The following is a 10243-nucleotide window of genomic DNA, read 5'->3' on the forward strand; positions in this document are numbered from 1 at the left end:
GCAGCAAAGGACAGAGTCAAAGAAATATAGAACACAGACAAACTGGGCTGCATCTAAAAGGGGAAAGCACTGAGAATTGCTGCCTGCAAACAGGGGAAGACAAAAAGGGAAATCAAGGGAGCAGAAATCAATTAGCGCATGAATCCGAAATTCAGGGCGGAGGAAACAAGAAAACAGGAACAAGGAAGTAGGTACAAAGGCAAGGAACCAGGGACCAGGGACTAGTCAAAAACAGGAACACTGCAAACGATGACCAGCGCTGGACTGAAGTGAGACTGGGGCTTTTAAAGCTGTTTAACGAGCACACGCCTCAGGTGTGCTGACTGCTGCACCTGCAGCCACAGGTGTTGCCTATCCTCCACCCAACCTTGTCCTGCAAGGGTGGAGGTGGAGCAGTGGGCCAGGCATTCTGGGAAGCACAGTCATTTGGTTAAAGAAGCATGCTGGCTGCCAAAAACCTGGAATGGATCCGGAAGGGAAGTAGTTTGGAAAATAGGGATTTAGCGCTCCCAATTCATTACAGCACATTATGGCATTAGGTTCGGAGGAAATGTCCAGCAAGGAATAAGCCCCAAAACATGCCCCCAAGTGGCGGGAACGGGAGCGAAGGGAGCGAGTCGTGACAGTGTCCTTCTGAAAGATAAAGATGACCTAAGAACCTGATCTCAGGGACCACACCCCCAAGGTCAGCGATAGTTGGGAAAGGTGAAATACTAGGCCATTCTCCTGATAAAGAAGATCTGTGTGAATCGGAAGAGGGCTCATCACGCCGGAAAACACAGAACCACGCTGGCCACCAAGGCACATTGACTATCAGGTTGCAAGAGGGTGGCTTCTGAAAATTTAATAAGACCCAATGGATCAGTGGAAAGGGGGGATGTGTTTTAGAGGAGACATCCAGTCCCAAGGTATCTCTAGAGTGTCTCTCAAAGAATTAATTCCCAGACCCTCCATCAAAGCCTAGAGGGGATGGTTCTGCTTCCCTTATGCCAGCAATAAAATGAGTTGAGAATCTCCTCGTTCATTGAAGATGTGATTCAGGACTTCGTTGTTCAGCTCCCATTTGTGGTTCACAGTAGACAGATGACTTAGGAAATTTGCTGCTGAATTCTTCATTCCAGGTAGACGAATAGCGTGAAGTCATACCATCACACAAGCTTTATTCGGATATTAAACCATCAAAGCACCTCTTATAAAATGTACATCAAACTACATTATAAATATAATCCATAAAACATTTCATTACGTTAAAAGATCTTAAAATTCCTTATTTTTCAAAAACAATATAGAAGCAGGTAGTTACAAACAATATTCCCTCTATTTTGTGTGGATGTGGTTGGCTTTTGTGCACACATTATTGTCCATGTGCTCAACTGAAAGAGCATGGGTAGTTAGTGAGCTATAATCTCTCAAGAGAGTTTGAAGGAGAATGTCCCTCTCCCGCACCTTTGCAATACTTTACAGATGATCTAGGCTAACAAAAATGTTTTATGTGTGATTATAAAAGCTTATCAACCAGTCCAAGATTTCAAGATCTGCAAGAGTACCTAGCCAAAGTAGTCCTGTGCAGAGAAAAATGTGCATACACAGAAAAAAATATATATTATATGCTCTGTATAAGCAATAGTTTTAGATGTGGCTATCAGTTTGTTCACATTGCTCAAAGACAACACAGAATATGTTTCATGCAGTTGGGGGGAATAAAATACTTGTGTATTACCAATAACAAATATTGCTTATCACAACTAAGTTTGCTGTCAGAAAAGACATACATGATACATTTGTAAGATGAAACAATGGCAGCTAAAAGGAGTTTTCCGGAAAACATGCCAATAAGAGTTAGTGTGCCATTCTAATTAGGCCACTCATGTGCCAGGGGAACATGCCTCTCAAAATATGTCAGAATTGTAAATTGCATCAGAATAACTACCACAGACTATGATTATCACGATTCATGTGCCACTGCTTACGTCAACATTATATTGTCCTGGGACCACAGCAGTGACAACACTCTGAAATCCAGCCCAACATTTAGGAGGTATGCATACCACCCAACTATACTCCCCAGAAATATAGAGTACAAATAAGGGCAACAAAAAATGGGAAACAATGAACAAATCAGGGCCTACCCCCAGGTTCTACACACAAGTTCCACTGATATTTTGGAATGAGTGACCTGCAGAGCAGTGACGTAGGAAGGGGCTCAAATAATATTACTGACGACCTCCAGAGAAATGTTAAGGGGAAGGAACCTCTTTTAAGAAGTATAAAGTATCCCTTATGGCAAAGCTAAATACTTGCTTACTCCCCAAAAGATCATTTAACTCCAAGTAGGAAGTCAACTCTGTTCAGATTCCTCTTTGTAACTCTTCTATAAGAGGTGAAATGACTGGGCACATAATACAGATGATAGTTGTTTTCCCCACCCTTCCAAGCCCCAGCCTGGATCAAATTCAGTGAGAGCCTGGCCCCGCTTTGAAGAAAATGTCATAAATTCATCTTTTAAGTTAATAGCAGCGATGCTTACAGGTGCAACAGATGGAGAGCCTTCTCTTGTAACTATGGGCCCCTCTTCTGCAATTCACTGTTATTAGTTCAACAGATTGCATGAGGATGCTGGAGGTACTAAACACAGAAAAATGATTATAGGGAAAAGCCCTCAGCAGCTGAACATAGAACGAAACAGAAGGTACAGTTTAATAGACTGTTACTAGAGTTTACTATATTACATTATTATTATTATTATATGTTTGTATAATGTGACTCTGCGTGTATATGTGGCGCCCTGATGCCTGCGTGTATATGTGGCGCCCTGATGCCTGCGGGCTCAGGCAAGGTAGAAATAAATAAATAAATAAATAAATTAATTAATTAATGCAAATAAACAACATACTTCCTTCATTGTACTGTACTGCCCAAACATCTAACTGGGATTTTGCTGATTTGTTCTTTACCCCCGCCCTCTCCCTACGAGTGTCCTCCTGTGCCCCTCCCCTCTCACCTCTGGATCCAGTGCTGGCCTCCAATACTAGTTGACAGATCTCTTTACAAAGTGAGGGATTGTGGCAGAAAAACACTCTCTGGGAAATTCGCATACCCAAACATATTTAAAGCCTCACCGTGATATTATGGACAGTGTAAGAACATGTCATGAGCATGCATAAACACAATGATTTTGCAGTGCAAAGCAAATTGTTTGCAACATTTTATGTGATTTGTTCACTTGTTATGCACCAGAGCCTGCAGGCATCAGGGCACACAGAGAAAGCAGAAGAAAAAGAGAGAACAAAAAGATATGACAGAGAGAAAATAGGACGACAGTTATCAGATTATAATGACTAAAGAATTGTAGTTTTCAGCTCTTTTCTAAATCTCATCAGACTATTTTCGGTATGCATGGCTTTTGGGAGATTATTCCACAACATAGCAGCTTGGACGGTAAAAGACCTGCCCATACCTCTGGCACGCTTACTCCTAGGCACAGCTAGGCAGATACCATTGCTTGATCTGGTAATTCTTACCGAGTGATGGGCTTGCTGATACAATCTTTTAAGTAACCCGGGGCTTGGCCATATATGCATTTATGGACAATTGTCATGACCTTGAAGCGAATACATGCTTCCACCGGGAGCCAATGCAGCCTCCTTCTGTGGGAGGAGATGGGTCCATACCTGGGTATGTTCTTAACAATGCGCGCTGCATTGTTTTGCAGTACCTGCAGGCGCTTTAAGTTGTTTTTACTTGCTCCAATCATCAAGGCATTACAATAGTTATTAATGCCCGGACAAGTGTAGAACAATTAGCCTCCGAGACATATGGCTTAACAAGTCTCAGGAGCCTGAGAAGATATTGGGCTTTATTAACAACATTTTGGAGTGAGCGTCTGAACTCAAGGATGATTGAAAGGTAACACCCAGTGTTTTGACCTTGCCAACCACTTTAATTAGATGTTTATCAATAGTAAACCCGTTGTACTGACTGTCGAGTTTGGCTCTCGCCTGGGATGAGCCAAATTACATAAACTCAGTCTTAGAAGCATTCAGGCACATCCCCTGTTTAGTCATCCAATTCTGTACTGTATTATAGGCTTGGTTGATCCACTCAGCCTCATCTGTATACTTGCCGTCCAGCTCAAAGACGAGGTGGGTGTCATCCTCGTAATTGGTGAAGTGCACACCAAGCTTATCCAGGAGAACACAGAGTGGTCAGTAATAAACATTAAAAAGAGAGAGGGAAAAACAAGCGCCCTGTGGGACGCCACATTTCAACAGTTCGTCGGGTGAACATGCGTTACCCCACACAATCCCAGACATTCGACCAGTCAGAAAGGATTCGATCTAAGTTATGGCCTCACTGGAGTAGCTGCCTGCCCTGCCTTTGTTAGACCACATAACAACCTCTCCTAATATTGTTGGCTAGGATTATACAAGTGTTCAGTGAAATCATTTTTGCAGAGCAGAGAATTACCATAGCATTTGTTAAGGTCTATGCCCGATGGAACTCTGAAAACTTGGAGACCATGTAGGATGGGTGAAAAGGAATGCAGCTGTTTGAACATTCATTGCCCTAATACAATGTATGAGTAGTGTCAGGCATATTCCATACCCATAATCGCTTGTAGACCAAGTAGATGATAATGCAATGTTGCTCTCCATTTGTAGGGTAACATTAGCAATGCTAACGTAGAAGAGGATGGCCACCATATTTCCCTACTCAAAATCCTTAGAGGGCAAATTCATATTTGAGTTATATAATTCATTAACTTCCAAAGGTACCCCCTGAAAGTGCCTGTGTGACATAAGTACAAAGAATAAGAATCATGGTACGAGGTTACACAACCAAGCAGCCTGCTTACTTATAATCAGTATCCGATATTTGAGCTGACAGTTGTGATACACAGTGTGGGTGACGCTTTTGCTAATGCACCATTGTCTATAGCAATTCTGGTGCATGAAGGTTATTCATATTACAACCAACATAAAACTGCTGTGTATTGTATTTGTATTTGTATTTTATTTATTTATAACGCGCAAACCCGCAGGCCCGGAGGCATCAGGGCGCAATTTCTACAAGGTTACAGAAATGCATATATAGAGGAATAGCAAAGCATGAATTTACAAAGGAATAACATTGCATGATATGAACAGGACATAAGGTGCAAATAATACAGTGTGCGGGACTTAAACCTGGTCGAAAAGCCAGGATCTAGTATTGGCTTTAAAAGTGTAAAAAGACTCTTCAGCTCTGATTGTAGCAGGGAGGGAGTTCCAGAGCTTGGACGCTAGGACCGGGAAGCTTGAACCCCCTGCTTTTTGCAGTATAAATCTAGGGATGGCTAGAAAGTGGGACTGGGCAGTTCTTAGTGGACGGGAGGTCGAGCGTCGCGACAGTCGACTGCCGAGGTAGATGGGGGCTTTGTTAGACAAGCATTTGTGCGTGATGGTGAGTGCTTTGAGTGAGATTCTTTGCTTGACAGGTAGCCACTTTAACTTTGTTCTCGTTTCTGTGATATGGTGGTTACGAGGGATGCTTAAGGCGGCACGAATGGCATTATTTTGGGTAGTTTGGAGTTTATTCAAGTTCTCTTGGCTGGTGCCTAGGTAGAGGGCACTGCAGTAGTCGATTTTAGCCATGATGAGGGTTCTCGCTAGTGTGACACTGTTGGAGGTAGTAAGGAAAGGTCTGCAGGCTGCAATGAGTTTGCATGTGTATGCAGACGCAGATCTGACAGCATTCGTTTGTCGGGTTAATGATAATGTAGCGTCAAGGTAGAACCCTAATGTTTTAGTGTCTTTTGAGACTTGAATGTTATTGCCGTCTATGGTGAATGACTGATATGTCGGTTCTAGTCTGCTCAGGCGTTGAGCAGTGCCCAAGATCAGAAGCTCCGTCTTGTCGTCGTTTAGGCACAGCTGGTGTTGGGCCATCCAAGCTTGGATGATCAAGTAGACGTCATTGAGGGCCTTGGTGTCAGCTAGATAATCACCAGTGATGGGAATGAGTATCTGGGTGTCATCTGCATAATTAGTGTAGGAGACACCCAGATAGTCAAGCACATCAAAGAGTGGTTTTGTGAAGATGTTATACAGTGTAGGTGACACACAAGACCCCTGAGGTACGCCACAGTGAATTGGGGAAGGGTCGGTGGCTGCGGATGGGGCAAAGACTCTCATGGATCTGTTGCTCAAAAAGGATTTGATCCAGGCTGCAGCCGAGGATGAGAAGTTAGCAGCGGAGTGGAGGTGCTTGCAAAGGATTTGGTGATTGACCAAATCAAAAGCGGCCGAAAGGTCGAGAAGTAATAGCATTGCTAGCTTGCCCTGATCCTTTAGGACTTCGATTTGGGTTTTGAGGTCTATTAACACAGTCTCCGTCCCATGTCTGGGGCGGAATCCAGATTGTCGTAGACCTAGCATGTTATTGGATTCCAGATAGTTTTGAATCTGAAGGTATGCAGCACGGTCTAAAATCTTAAGCAGAAATGGTACTGTTGTGATAGGTCGGAAATTGGTAGGAATGCTTGGGTCGAGGGATGGTTTTTTGAGCAGAGGGATCACCCAAACGTCCTTCAGGTTATCCGGGACAATACCGGTTTTGAAGGACAAGTTAATGAAGGCCGTGATGAATGGGTCCAGCTCATGCGCCGAGTCCTTAATAATAGGGGCTGGGCATGGATCACCTTGGCAGTTGGAGGGTTTAATTCTGAGAATTATATTTTCTACCTCAACGACGGTGAGCGGTGAGAATGTAAATGGAGTGGTGTTAGCAGTATCTGGAGAGAGGGCCTTGGCAGGGGAAAGAGCGTGGTTATCGTGCTTCAGGCTGTCCTGCTTATCTTTAATTTTCGCTTGTAGTGTGGAGATTTTATTTAGTGAGGCTGCTTGGATGTTAGCACACCATTTACTATCTTTCAAGCAGGTGTCAGGGGGGGCGACTGGAGTTTCAAGCTCTTTTAGGATTTTGAAGAGTTCCTTAGTGTTCGAGTCAGCTTGAATAATGCGGTTGTTGAGAGATTCCTTTTTTGCAGTGATGATGGCATCTTTATAGGAGAGTGAGGCAAGAAGGAAACCATCTTTGTGCTCGTCAGAGGGATGGTTTTTCCATCGATTTTCGGCACAGCGTTTCGCTTTGCGGAGAGTTCTTAACTGTGTGGTGAACCATGAGTTAAGATGAGATTGTAATTTGGCCTTCCTAAGTTTGATAGGTGCTATAGAGTCAATAGCCGTTAGCATTGTTTGGTTGTAAGTGTCTGCTAAGGACGTAGGGTCAGAGCAGGTGTTGATTGCTGCATCAAGGGTTGGGAGTAACAGTGGGAGGAGTTTCTCCTTAGTTATATCTTTTTTGCTTCTAGTCGGGAGTGCTGGGGCTATTGGAATCGGGATGCGTGGGGTTGCTTCAATGTTAAAGGTTATGACGTGGTGTTCAGACCATAAACAGGGGGTGTTGCTAAGAACCTTAATGTTGCAATTGGAGCCAGCTAACCAATCAAGAGTTCTCCCTTTGAAATGGGTAGGTTCTTGAATGTGCAAGGTGAGGCCAAGATCAGTTAGTATGTTCTCCAGGTCGGTTGCCACAGGATCCTTTAGATCACCAAGACCTAAATTCAGGTCGCCTAGGATGATTGTTTGTGATTTATTTTTAGTTTGTCCAGGAGGAGGGTGGAGATTTCACTGGCAAAGGACGGTGCCAGTCCCGGAGGCCTGTAAATAAGGTGCAAGGTGGCCGTTTGATTGGGGTTGAGTGCTAATTTGACTGACAGCAGCTCAGCTGATGCAAGTTTGGCATCAGGTATCACTCTTAGGTCAAGCGCATTTTTGTGGATGAAGGTTACACCCCCACCTCTAGAGTGGGCAGTGGGGCGGTCACATCGTGTGATGACGTAGTCAGGCGGTAGAGCCAACGCTAGTAAGGGGCCAGAAGCAGCATGAAGCCAGGTTTCGGATATAGCTAGGAAGTCAAGGTCAGACGTGGTGATGAGGTCAGCTATGTCTAGTGCATGTGCGGTGAGGGATCTGTCATTAATAAGGGCACCCTTAAACATGGGCAGTTTAACCTCTGTGTTTGTGGATTTGCAAGTGGTAGTGGTTGGCGGTGAACCAAGTGGAGGTAGTAAGGTTTGCTTCGAGGCGGTGGTTAGGTGTGGGTTTCTTAGCGAAATGGTCCAGCCATAGTGCAGGGTCATTAAGGTATTGCTTGATCTGTCCTCCAGCAAGGGCTGCCGGGCTCATTCTGGGAGACACCATAAGTCGTGGGGAAGCAAGACTGAGAGGAGGTTGATGAGGTTTAGGACGGAATGGTAGGGTGGTTACCGTATGTAGCTGAGAGACTTGGGCAAGTCGTAGGGCTAGAGTGTAATAAAGTGCAAGGAGAGCGCTGATGTACATGATGGTGGTCCTAGTTACCTGAGTAGGAGGGAGAAAGCCAGGAGGGCACTGCAATCACATGCATAAATAGGGGTCACCTGGATTCGATTTAGCAGTGAGAGGCAGAAAGGCACAACAATCATATGCCAAATAAGGGTCACCTAGATTCGATTTAGCAATGAAAGGCAGAAATGCACAACAATCAAATGCATAATAAGTGTCACCTAGATTCGATTTAGCAATGAAGGGCAGAAAGGCACAACAATCAAATGCATAATAAGTGTCACCTAGATTCGATTTAGCAATGAAGGGCAGAAAGGCACAACAATCAAATGCATAATAAGTGTCACCTAGATTCGATTTAGCAATGAAAGGCAGAAAGGCACAACAATCAAATGCATAATAAGTGTCACCTAGATTCGATTTAGCAATGAAGGGCAGAAAGGCACAACAATCATATGCATAATAAGGGTCGCCTAGATTCCATTTAGCCATGAAGGGCAGAAAGGCACAACAATCATATGCATAATAAGGGTCGCCTAGATTCCATTTAGCCATGAAGGGCAGAAAGGCACAACAATCATATGCAAAATGAGGGTCACCTAGATTCGATTTAGCAATGAAGGGCAGAAAGGCACAACAATCATATGCATAATAAGGGTCGCCTAGATTCCATTTAGCCATGAAGGGCAGAAAGGCACAACAATCATATGCATAATAAGGGTCGCCTAGATTCCATTTAGCCATGAAGGGCAGAAAGGCACAACAATCATATGCAAAATGAGGGTCACCTAGGTTCGATTTAGCAATGAAGGGCAGAAAGGCCTAGGCATAGGGTACAACACGCCTCAAATGTGGTCAAATGTGGTTAGGGAGCGACTATAGGATACAGCACACTTCAAATGTGGTCAGGAAGTGACCATGGGGTACAACACAGCATACAAATAGGTTAAAAGCCATAGTCGAGGTACACGAATGTTAGGTGCGATAGTCAGATAGTCTAAATGCAGCTATCACAGGCGGGGTACGTAGGCTAATGCTCTTATCAAGGGCAAGGTGCACAGTAACATGGTCTAGGTGCAGCTATTACAAGGTATGGCACATGTTGCTGCTGCTATTAGTAAGGCGGGGCGCAGAGACAAGTGCTACTATCAAACTAACGAGGCCAGGCACACAATGGCAAGTTACAGGTAGCAGTGTGGTCTGTAAACGACCATGAGACACAATAAAATTGCACTGTGGTCTGTCTGCGACCATAAGGCACAGCAAGATAGCAGTGTAGTCTGAATGTGACTATAAGGAACAGTAAAATGGCATTGTGGTCTCAAGCAACCATAGTGTAACCGACATTGCTAGATGGTAAAATGAAGATAAACTAAAAAGTCACGTGCGTGAGCATAAACGCGTTTGCACTAGATGGGAGTCATTTAGAGAGGGTAGCGGAGGGAGGGCTTACCATCTGTGATAAAGGAGGGCGTCACTGGGTCCATGGTGGTACTTTCAATAGAGGGGCAGAGTTCCTAGCCCTGGACCCGGACGACTCCTGACAGGGCTGTCTTGTTGGGTGCCGGATAAAGGTTAAAGATGATCAATCACAGTGACCGCGCCATGCGCCGGTCAGCGGTGAACAGGGGCAAACAGGGCAGCTGGCCTTATAGTGGCCTTGGGGTGGCCGCCGGCTATTCCGCCTGCCGGCGGATGTCCTTGTTGAAATACAACAAAGACGCGTTGCCTAGCAACGAGCCCGAGGCAGAGCCTCGCTTTCATCCTGCATCGCGCCCGACATTTTGTTTTGGGTAATGTCGGCGCGTGCGGGTTGTGGGCCGAAGGGCAGGCAAACAAGCAAGGGAGGCACTGCAAAGTGCCAGGTAGTGCCCAGG

Source organism: Ambystoma mexicanum, chromosome 12 (genome assembly GCF_040938575.1).
Source record: "Ambystoma mexicanum isolate Mex_15411 chromosome 12, UKY_AmexF1_1, whole genome shotgun sequence".
NCBI lineage: Eukaryota > Metazoa > Chordata > Amphibia > Caudata > Ambystomatidae > Ambystoma > Ambystoma mexicanum.